Genomic DNA, 12,133 nt, shown 5'->3' with positions numbered 1-12,133 from the left:
TATAGTTTCTCTTTCTGCCTGACACATGAAAGTGACTATTAAACCAATGATAAACATGCATTCCCTAGTAGCTACAGAGAGATTTTCCAGATGACTGCAATGAATTATCCGCTAGATGTATGAAGTGCAAAAAGCTGGATGCAGAACAATGCATACGAGTCTACTGACATAGAAACTATGGAAATGTATACATTTCCATTTATAAGGACACACATCAAACACTTGGGCTGGGAAACAGTACTTTTGCTTTGCCAGGAATATTTGAATTGTTAACAAATTAAATGGATTAATGTATTACTTGCATTAAAATGAAAACAATTTATAACATTTAGAACTAAAACTTCAGACACAGCCAAGACTTAATAATTCACACATATTCTGCTTTGTTTTGGAAGGATTGTGTTTAGTCATTACATTCTCTGTGGCATATTTTACTGAAAAGGCATCAAGAACTTAGTCTAAAGTCAAAGGAAATTTGTGAGCATGCTGTTGCTCTACAGTACCTAAAATACTTTAGCATACCACCTAGCATTAAATCAGGCATGCCACAGACACTGGATGGATACATGAACAATAGATGGAGGAACAGATAGATGGATAAAGCAATAATAATAAGACTTCTTGAATTTACCGTTCATCTTGGTTGACTGATAAGAGAAACATGCAAACCTTTTGGGATGGTAGTTCCTTTGAGCAATTCTGATTGTGCAGTAGGTTTAGAATTGCTCATTTTTACAGTGCCTCTAACTGCATTTGAAAGAGAATTTCTCATCCTGTTCACTGATAGCTTTTCAAGGTTTGATATGTTTCAGGAGTCACAAACCACTAAGCAAATTTTCAAGAGTTTTCAAAGGCAGTAAGCCCTATAAAAACTCTATTTGCCTCACCAAATGTGAAACTTCATCCCGTGAGTTCTTCTACTGCTCCAAATCACTAGTTTCATTATCTTCCGCTACCAGATATTCAAAGATTCTATTAATTTCTACAAAAATCAAAAAGGAAAAATAAATAGGAAATACTTGTCTAATTATTTCATTATACTTAAGGGACAGGTAATCAGTAAAGTACCTGTAACATTTCAAGTTTTCTTTAAATAATTGTGGTAACTGTCTTTCTTTTTGACTCATTCTTAAATTTAAATAAATGCTTTTTGAGATTAGAAGCAAGGGATTGGTTTATTTATGTATGATTTTATTGTGATAAGAACACTTAACATAAGACCTACCCTCTTAAACAGATTTTTTAAGTGTTTAATACAGTATTGTAAATTATAAACACAGAACTCTAGAATTTACTCATCTTGCATGACTAAAACGTTATAACTTTTTTTTTAATGTTTGTTTAGTTTTGAGGTGGTGGGAGGGGCAGAGAGAGAGGGAAGCAGAGGATCCAAAGCAAGGCTCTGTGCTGTCAGCAAAGAGCCTGATGCGGGGCTCAAACTCACGAACCATGAGATCAAGACCTGAGCAGAAGTCAGACGCTTATCCGACTGAGCCATCCAGGCACCCCTAGAACTTTATACCTGTTGATTAGCAGTTCCCCATTTCCACCCACCTTCCCCCCAGTTCCTGGAAACCACCATTCAATTCTCTGCTTCTATGAGTTTGACTATTTTAGATGACTTACATAAGTAGAATCATGCTTACATGATTCAATCAAGTCAAGAAACACTAGTGTTCTGTGACTGGCTTATTGTACTTAGCACAATACCCTCAAGGTTCATCCAAGTTGTCATATATTGCAGGATTTCTTTCTTTCTTTTTTATTTTTTGTTAACTCTCAATCTGTTGTAATTATGTTATGCTGGGGGTAAATAAATGAAGGTAATGGTCAAAATGGAAATAATCACATGCATTCACACACACACACACACACAGACACACACACACACACACACACACACAACTGTTGAGTCACTTAAAGAGGTAGTAGAGACAGAAAGACCACAGGACTTCAGAAAAACATGTAGTTTGTTCTATATTCTAACATTGGGGCGGGACAGCTGTGCTTGATGTAGTGGGAGTGTGTACATAAAAAAGACACTACCCTTTGACTACCTTCTCCAAGCATCACATATTGTTTTTTCACTGCTTCCTCCACTGTCCTTTCATCACAGTCTTAACATAGTCTTATGAACTATTCCATCTGCTCTCTACTCCCTCCACTTCCAGCCATGCTGCTTTAGACTTGGTATCCCAGAGAATATTCCTTCACTAGCTGTGTGATCTTGGAGTAGTCAGTGATCCACTGTGGCTCCTTACGTGTACAATAAGAGTATCAGCCTGGACAGATCAAGGTTACTTCCAGTTCTTTTTTTTTTCTTTTTCTTTCTTTGTGTGTGTGTGTTTATTTATTTTTGAGAGAGAGAGACAGAGCATGAGTGAGAAAGGGGCAGAGAGAGAGGGAGACACAGAATCTGAAGCAGGCTCCAGGCTCTGAGCTGTCAGCACAGAGCCCGATGTGGAGTTCAAACTCACGAACCGTGAGATCATGACCTGAGCCGAAGTCAGATGCTTAACTGACTGAGCCACCCAGGTGCCCCTTTCCAGTTCTAACATTTGATATTTTCATGTCTTTTATAGAATTATTTCAGATGTAGATATCAAGGCTTATCAACCTTTAATGTCCTATCTCTTATCTTGCTGCTGTTCTCTCTTATCAATAATACTGGCAGATCTCAGACTGTTCTCACAAACCCTGTCTCAACAATTCAGATTTTCTTGAGTGTCTAGTGATGATTGAATCCAATCAGGAAAACATGCCAATGGCTCATGGTCACAAGAATTAAAAGATAACATATGTGGGCATGCTATAACAAATACTGATAAATGTTTACATTAGTAACATCAGCACTAAAATGATAATAGTAACCAAGGGTTGGTAGACATTACGTAGACTCAAGATTGGGTGAATTCATCTTTAAGATAGCTTTAATTAATAGACCTTTAAGCCCTGTGAGTCTATGACTACCAATACATTGCTCTAGTAATAGAGTGAGATAACTGGGACTAGTCCCACATTCTGGTCAAAGTAAGATGCGATGTCACCTGAAGAAATGGCTTGTCCTATGATATCAATTTCATCAACATTAAATACCAATACTATGAAAATATCATCTTCCAGTTGTTTATATTCTGAACATATTGTCTGATGACTACTGGCAGCAATGCAAAACTGCTGAGCAATTTAGTTAAAGGAGTGGGGACAAAGGGTATAATGGAGAAATGTACAGATTAAGGTAAGCAGTGTTTTTTAATTATCCATCTAGATGTGAAAACTAAGAGTCAATAAATCTACAAGTGTCCAAGTAAGGATAGTTGTTTTTAATTATACTCCTAATTTTAACCCATGTAAAGCCTTTTACTGAAATTTTCTAATTTAGCATGATGAAAAGAATGACTAGCTTTAAATTTTTTTTAATCTTTATTTAATTTTGAGAAAGAGACAGAGACAGAGTGTGAACAGGGGAGGAACAGAGAGAGAGAGGGAGACACAGAATCCAAAGCAGGCTCCAGACTACCAGCCGTCAGCACAGAGCCCAACACAGGGCTTGAACTCATGGACTGTGAGATAGTGACCTTAGCCGAAGTCGGACATTTAACTGGCTGAGCCACCCGGGCACCCCAAGAATGACTAGCTTTTAAAGTGCACTTGAATGGCAAATTCCCTTTATAAAATAACATATGAATGCAAGCTCAGTTTAAGACTGCAACTTTGAAATTGTCTAAAATATTTTCTACCAATGAACAATGAAATTCATTCATAACTATTTATATTCCTCTTTTCAAATAAATGCTTTAACCTTAGTATTTTTATAGCTCCTTCCTTTACGTCCTCACAAATAAAATCTCTTAGTTCCAGACAGACATTTAGTAAAAATATAATTCATCTCGCCTATCTCATTCTATCTATATGGCCTCTAAGTCTTACAAGTATAGGTAGAAATTGTCCATAGAAAATTGTTCTTGTCTATAGTTTTCTGGAAATTTCCGTGTTCAATTAACCACAGTTTAAGTTAATCAGAACATCTAGGAAATGAACACTGGTGAGACTGAATGAGGCAGAAAATTTGATTGTGTTATACATGAAATTCAGCTATTCAGTGAAATTCTCCAATTGTGGTAATTCCACTGTCCTGATTACAATTATTTCATCTATGTGGTGCATATATATTTTAATCTTCTCCTGACACTGTCTGTTTTTGTAAATGAATTTGTCTTCCCAGCTATTCACAAATACATTTGCATTATTGAGGTCATGTCTGACTATAGGGCTTGGTTCCATGATTTAAATAATATTTAATCTTAGCTCCTAGGATTATTTTTGCATTAGATAATAATTGATTGGAATCCACTGGCAAATAATAAAGATATCATTTTCTGTTAATGAGTTTGACAAAGGAGGATTCATATCCTTATATTTTTAAAAGAAACATTTCTTGACCTTGAATACATTGATAAAACTCCTGATATCATTAAACATTCATAACAGAATATTAGATTTCACAGGTTTTAGTCAAAAGTCCCTCTAGGTATGGGCAGAATTCCTCTAAAATCAGAGCCCAAATAGGATTTCAGCCTATGTGGCCTTATCTTTTGGAAGTTAGCCCATTCCTGTTATATTTTACGTCTAGATTTCCCTTCCCTCCTTCTATCCTTTCTTCCTGCTGCTCTCCCTGCCTTCTTTCTTTCCTCCCTTCTTCTTTCCTTTCCTAGCACCCTTTTTCCTTTGTTCTTCCTTCCTTCCTTTCTACACTGGGTGTCAAAATTGCTTTTTCCACTTTTCACTGTTGAGGCTGGATTCCATAAGGAAAAGGTACCAAAAAAAAAGCTGAAAATTCTAACTTGATCAGAAAAGCAAGAAATATATGGGGGCAAGTGACATATTCTATAATGTCCCCTTCTAATTCCTCCCCACTTAGGCTTATTTTTATTTTATATTTCAATCAATTTATACAACAAAACCTAAGACAAGCACTTATGCTTTAGAGGTTTTAAACTTGTTTCATTTTTCAATTCTTAAGCAGCTATTTATGTAAAGATTGTTAAATTTTTCTTCAAAAAGAAAAAATTCCATCATTCATAATTTACTGAAATTTTACTAAGTTTAAAAACATTTCTGTCCCCTTCTAATTCCTCCCCACTTAGGTTTATTTTTATTTTATATTTCAATCAATTTATACAACAAAACCTAAGACAGCACTTATGCTTTAGAGGTTTTAAACTTGTTTCATTTTTCAATTCTTAAGCAGCTATTTATGTAAAGATTGTTAAATTTTTCTTCAAAAAGAAAAAAATTCCATCATTCATAATTTACTGAAATTTTGCTAAGTTTAAAAACATTTCTGTTGGAGAACTGATGTGGTCTTGAATCAGTACCTAGATGTTCCCAGTACCGGTCCAAACTCCATTACTGATTGACTGACAGCATGGTCTTAGAAATGATGTAATTTCTTTATTAGCATTTTGGCTAAAGTAGGGATAGTGATAATATCCTAACAAAAAAAAAAAGGTGATTTGTTATAAATGGACTGTGAACTGTGTAGGAATACAAATTGCTTTCACTGACAGTTTGGTCATACAATTCAATAACCAAGCCCTGAATGATAGTGGAGTAGCCCAGGGATTCCAAGTCTATTGTGAAGTTGTGTAGGGGACAAAGAAAGAGAGGAAGAGATTTTCAATCAAGCAAATCTAACAATAAGATCTGGCAGACTTGGGCACCTGAGTGGCTCAGTGGGTTAAGCATCGGACTTCAGCTCAGGTCATGATCTTGCAGTCCATGAGTTTGAGCCCTGCGTCAGGCTCTGTGCTGACAGACTGGAGCCTGGAGCCTGCTTCACATTCTGTGTCTCCCTCTCTCTGCCCTTCTCTGTGCCCTTCTCTGTCTCTGCTCTCTCTCTCAAAAATGAATAAACATTAAAAAAAAAAAAAAAAGATCTGTCAGGGTCAACTGTGCAGATGGGTTGAATATGGACTTCTTTAATTATTACTATATTGTTTATTCCTGTGTCATCTAAGGACAATGGGTCTATTCAGATTGTCTCATGCTACAAATGACTGCAATTTAACGACCAATGATACATAAAAAAATAATATTAGGAGAGCCACTCATGAACTCCTGGGGAGTTGAGGTAACAACCAGATACTTATACATCTAAAGTAGTTTGTATATCATCATCTGATTAGGTTTTCTTGATAAAGGAAAGTTTTTACTGTGTAATCCCAAATTGTTATAAAGGATTCTCTCTTCTGTCTCGTATCTTTTCCGTTGATTCACACTGGGTGTATAGATAGATAAGTAGGAAAAATATTTCTTAGTCATATAATTACCTTGGAGCTCCAACAGTATAATTGTAAACTCCAGAATCTTTAATGATAAGGTAATTACATCCTTTGGTCATTTAATCTTCACCTCTTACAGAGTTCTTGCAAGAATTTGTACCTTTTTTCTGAGGGGGAAATTTGTGCCATGAAAATTCACCTTAAGTGGGATAAAGCACTGGTGGAGAGCACGATATTCGTTAAGGCACTTGTTTCTTATTTATATGATATAAGAGATTCTTATGTAAAGGAAGGTATTAGAGGTAAAATGATTTCGTTTGCTGACTCACTTTATTGAGCCTTGTTGAGCTAAACAATCAAATGACAACCACAAATGTTGAAATTAGACATTTGACCGGTTTATGAGACATTTCTACCTGGGTATCCCAAAGGCGCCCAATCCCGACATGTTTCAAACTAAGCCTACGTACACATACACAGTCAGCCAAACCTGCTATTCTTCTTGCACTCCTGATTTCAGCTAACTGTACCAACTTCCTCTCTAACCACACTACCTTAGTTCAGGCCCTCTTCACATCTCACCTGGCTATTGCTAATGACTCCTGATCCTTCATTCTTACCTCTTCCCAATCCAACCCGCACACTGTTCCTAAGGCAATCTTTATTTTGAGTAACATTTAATAAGATTTTCTTTTACCTGGGTATCCGCTTTGAGAAGTACCTGGTCAAGATCTTAGTCCATTTTAAAAAGTGGGCTGTCTTTTTCTTTTTGACTTGTAGGAGTTCCTCTCATAATCTGAATGTAAGTCTTGGGTACCGGAGTTCTTCATGCTGGATGTTAATCTTTGTACTGCCAAAACTATTAGTACTGTCAATACCTTTTCCTACTCTGAGTTGTATTTTCACCATCTCAAAGATGTCCACTGATGAAAAGAAGTTTTAAGTTTTAATGAAGTCCAACTTATCCACCTTTTCCTTTATAATTAGTGCTTTTTTTGGACCTGTATAAGAATATCTGTCTGCCTCAAGTGATGAAGATACATTTATATGTGATTACTACAGAAGTTCCATTTTTCATATTTAGTTCTAAATTCTATGTAGAAGGCTTTGGGTTTTCACTCTTTGGATGTGAAAAGTTTGGAAGTCATCACTCCTGTCCTCACAGCAAGAAGAAACCTGAACAAACAAAAAATCAGTAACTCTCCTTAGATTCGTAAGAAAGTTCTGGTCACAGAGCAAACCATTTCCTCAAAAACTGGAGACAGGCAAATACAGAAATTCACCACTTATCAGGAGCAGAAGCTACTGTCTGAAGCCAGCACCCATAGGGATGCTTAAATTGTAATTGACAAATTGCTGGACACCCAGTATGAACTAGCTTGAAAGTTAAAAACATCAGAGGGCCCAGCCTTAGGGAGACTCCAATACTTTCATAAGTTTTACCTTCAAGAGACCCATCAGGTTGTCATAGTGAGTGAGAAAAATCGCCTCTTGCTTCCAGCATGGAGAGGAGGAAAAGTAATCTTTTTGAAATATACACACGGGGAAGTTATCCATTTTGAAATGTGCCTACAGCATTCTATTTCTCTTTCTAGTCTCTGTAATAAAGCCAGCTCCCAAGGGAAACTACTTTGCAAAAGCCTTATTTTACCAGGGCAAGGACAATTAGCCAATGCAACCCTCGGCTAGTCTCTCAGTCTCACATAGTGGGGGTGGGGAGCAGGGAGGAACCCCAAGAGACTGTTCTGAAAGTCACAGCCCAGGGACTCTTGCCAAAATACATAAATATATATGTATAATTTATGTAAGTGTGTGTGTGTGTGTGTGTGTGTCTACACACAGTTATGAGATAACAGAACATTTTCCCTTCCTAATATCTTACCATCATATCAACAGAGCTCCAGGATAAATAACAAAGGATTACAACTAAGACAGCTGCAAGACACAGACTATTTAAGAAGTTACTAGGAAAACCCAAATACACAGAGGAAACAAAAACAAGATACTAGAAGAACCTGAAGCCTCTGATACCTGTAGCCATAGTCTAACTTCTAGCCAGATAAACAAAATTTCATACTAAAGACCTATATACCACGGTTCCTCTTGCCCAGTCAATACATTCTGTCTGGTTCTCAACAAAAAATCAAAAGGCATACTAATGGGAAAAAAAATCATAGTTTGAATAGACACAAAAAGCTTTGCAGCAGACTCAGATTTGACATGATTTTAGAATTATCAGGCTAGTATTTAAAATAACTATGATTAGAAAAAAAAAAAAAAAAAAGGGGCGCCTGGGTGGCGCAGTCGGTTAAGCGTCCGACTTCAGCCAGGTCACGATCTCGCGGTCCGTGAGTTCGAGCCCCGCGTCGGGCTCTGGGCTGATGGCCCGGAGCCTGGAGCCTGTTTCCGATTCTGTGTCTCCCTCTCTCTCTGCCCCTCCCCCGTTCATGCTCTGTCTCTCTCTGTCCCAAAAATAAATAAAAAACGTTGAAAAAAAAATTAAAAAAAAAAAAATAACTATGATTAGTATGTTAAGAGCTCTAACAGGAAAAGTGAACAACATGCAAGAATTTACAGATAATGTAAGCAGAGAAATAGAAACTCTAAGAAAAAATAAAAATAAATACATGGAGACAAGTGAAAATGAAAACACAATGGTCCAAAATCTCTGGGATGAAGCAAAAGCTATTCTAGGAGGGAACATTATTGCAATATAGGTCTACCTCAAGAAGAAAGAAAAATCTCAAATAAACAACCTAACCCTTCCACCTAACAGAGCTAGAAAAAGAAGAACCAACAAAGTCCAAAAAACACCAGTTATTAATATAAATTCTGGAAAATGTTCCATGTACACTTTGAAAGCATGTGTATTCCACTGCCTTTTGATGAAATGTTCTAAATATATCAGTTAGGTCTACCTGGCCCAATGTGTCATTCAAAAACAGTTTCCTTGTTAATATTCCATCTGGATGATATATCCACTGATGAAAGTGGGGTGTTAAAGTCCCCAACTATTATTGCATCACTATCAATTTCTTCCTTTATGTTTGTTAATAGTTGCTTTATGTATTTGGGTGCTTCCATGTTGGGTGAATAAACATTTACAATTGTTACATCTTCTTTTTGGACTGTTCAGCTTACAATTATATAGTGTCCTTCTATCTCCTATTATGGTCTTTGTTTTAAACTCTATTTTGTTCTATGTAAGTACTGCTACCCCAGATTTCTTTTTGCATTCATTTGCATGATAGATGTATCTCTATCCCCTCACTTTCAATCTGCAGGTGTCTTTAGGTCTAAAATGAGTCTCTTGTAGGCAGCATACAGTCGGGTCTTGCTTTTATATCCATTCAGTCACCCTATGTCTGTGTCTGTTTGTTTGTTTGTTTGTTTATTTATTTATTTATTTATTTATTTATTTATTTATTTGAGAGAGACAGGCAGAGAAAGAAAGGGAGAAAGAGAAAGGATCCTAAGCAGACTCTGCATTGTCAGTATGGAGACTGACACAAGGCTCGAACTCACAAACTGTGAGATCATGACATGAGCAGAAATCAAGAGTCAGATGCTTAACCAACAGAGCCACCCAGGTGCCCCACCTTATGTCTTTTGATTGGAGTGTTTAGTCCATTTACATTCAAAGTAATTATTGGTAGGCATTTACTTCTTACCATTTTGTTACTTGGTTTACAATTGATTTTGTAGTTCTTCTCTGTTCCTTTCTACTCCTGTTCTCTTTCATGGTTTGCTGGCTTTCTTTAGTGATATATCTGGATTTTTTTCTCTTTATTTTTTTATATCAATTATAGGTTTTTTATTTGTGGTTACTATGAGGTCTATATATAATCCTAAGCATATAGCAGTCTATGAATACAATCCCATTTACAGCTGCACCAAAAAGAATAAAATCCCTAAAAATAAACCTAACCAGGGAAGAGAAAGATCTGAACTATGAAAACCATAAAACACTGATGAAAGAAATTGAATATGACACAAACAGGTAGAAAGATATTCCATGTTCACAGATTAGAAAAACCAATATTATATCCATACTACCCAAAGCAATCTATATATTTAATGCAATCTCTATCAAAACACCAAAAGCATTTTTCACAGAACTAGAAAAAACAATCCTAAAATCTGTATGGAACCACAGAAGACCATAAATAGCAAAACAAACTTAAAGAACAAACCTGGAAGTATCACAATCTCAGATTTCAAGAAATATTACAAAGCTATAGTAATCAAAACAGTATGGTACTGGCACAAAAACAGACACATAAATCAATAGAGAGCCCTAAATAAACACATGACTATATGGTCAGTTAATCTACAACAAAGGAGGCGAGAGTATACAATGGGAAAAAGACAGTCTTATTAAGAAATGGTGCCAGAAAAAATGTCAGCTACATGCAAAAGAATGAAACTGGACTACTTTCTTTTTTTTTTTTTTAATGTTTTTTTGTTTTTGTTTTTGTTTTTTTGAGAGAGAGAAAGAGAGAGACCGACCAGAGGAGGGGCAGAAAGATGGGGAGAGAGAGAAACTTAAGCAGGCTCCATGCTCAGCATGGAGCCCAACGCGGGTCTCAATCTCATGACCCTGAGATCATGATGTGAGCCAAAATCAAGACTCAGATGTTTAACTGGATGCTTAACCGACTGAGTCACCCAGGTGCCCCTGGACCACTTTCTTACATCATACGTAAAAATAAACTCAAAATGGATTAAGGACTTAATGTGAGACCTGAAACCATAAAATTCCTACAAGAAAACATAGGCAGTAATCTTGACATCAGTCTTAGAAACATATTTCAGGGCCTCTGGGTGGCTTAGTTCGTTGAGCATCTGACTCTTGATTTTTGGTCAGGTCATGGTCTCAAGGTTTGTGAGATCAAGCCCTGCATCGGGCTCTGTGCTGACAGCATGTATGTAGCCTTCCTGGAATTCTGTCTCTCTCCCTCTCTCTGCCCACCCCCCTGAGGTCTCTCTCACTCTCTCTCCCAAAATAGATAAACATTTTTTAAAAAAGAAAGAAACGTTTTTCTACACATGTCGCCTTTGGCAAAAGAAACAAAAGCAAAATTAAACTATTGGGAATAAATCAAAATAAAAAGCTTTTGCATAGTGAAGGGAACCATCAACAAAGAAAAAGCCCATGGAATGGAAGAAGATATTTGCAAATGATATATCCAATAAGGGGTTAATATACAAAAAATATAAAGAACTTATACAACCCAATAGCAAACACAAAATAATCCAATTTAAAAAATGGGCAGAACAGACCTTTTCCCAAAGAAGACATACAGATGGTCAACAGACACATAAAAAAGATGCTCAACATCACTCATCACCAGGGAAATGCAAATCAAAACCACAATGAGATATCACCTCACACCTCTCAGAATGGCTAACATCAAAAACACAAGAGATAAAAAGTGTTGGTGAGAATGTGGAGAAGAGAGAACCTTCATGCACTGTTGGGGGGAATGCAAACTGGTGCAGCCACTGTGGAAAACAGTATGAAGGTTCTTCAAAGAATTAAAAATGGAATTACCATATGATCCAGTAATTATACCACTGGGTATTTATTCAAAGAAAATGATAACACTGATTTGAAAAGGTATATGCACCTCTATGCTTAGTGTAGCACTATTCCCAATAGATATGGAAGCAACCCAAATGTTCATTGGTAGATGAATGGACAAAGAAGATGTGGTATATGTATATGTATAACATATACACAATATTACTCAGCCATAAAAAAGAATGAAATCTTGCCATTTTCAACACCACAGGATGGATCTAGAGTGAATAATGCTGAGAGAAATAAGTCAGAGAAAGACAAATAC

At 36.5% G+C, this 12,133-nt stretch overlaps 1 long non-coding RNA gene across 1 annotated transcript in view; it reads right to left on the bottom strand.

The window, feature by feature from the left end:
* Positions 1 to 243: 243 nt before the first annotated feature.
* LOC131517108 (uncharacterized) overlaps positions 244 to 12,133 on the bottom strand; it is a 34,272-nt gene continuing 22,382 nt past the window's right edge. Inside the window, exon 3 of the long non-coding RNA XR_009264398.1 lies at positions 244 to 982. This is a non-coding gene — a long non-coding RNA (uncharacterized LOC131517108). The remainder of the gene's footprint in view (positions 983 to 12,133) is intronic.

Source organism: Neofelis nebulosa, chromosome 7, assembly GCF_028018385.1.
Source record: "Neofelis nebulosa isolate mNeoNeb1 chromosome 7, mNeoNeb1.pri, whole genome shotgun sequence".
Classification (NCBI taxonomy): Eukaryota; Metazoa; Chordata; class Mammalia; order Carnivora; family Felidae; genus Neofelis; species Neofelis nebulosa.
This window is presented reverse-complemented; position numbering and strand designations above follow the sequence as displayed.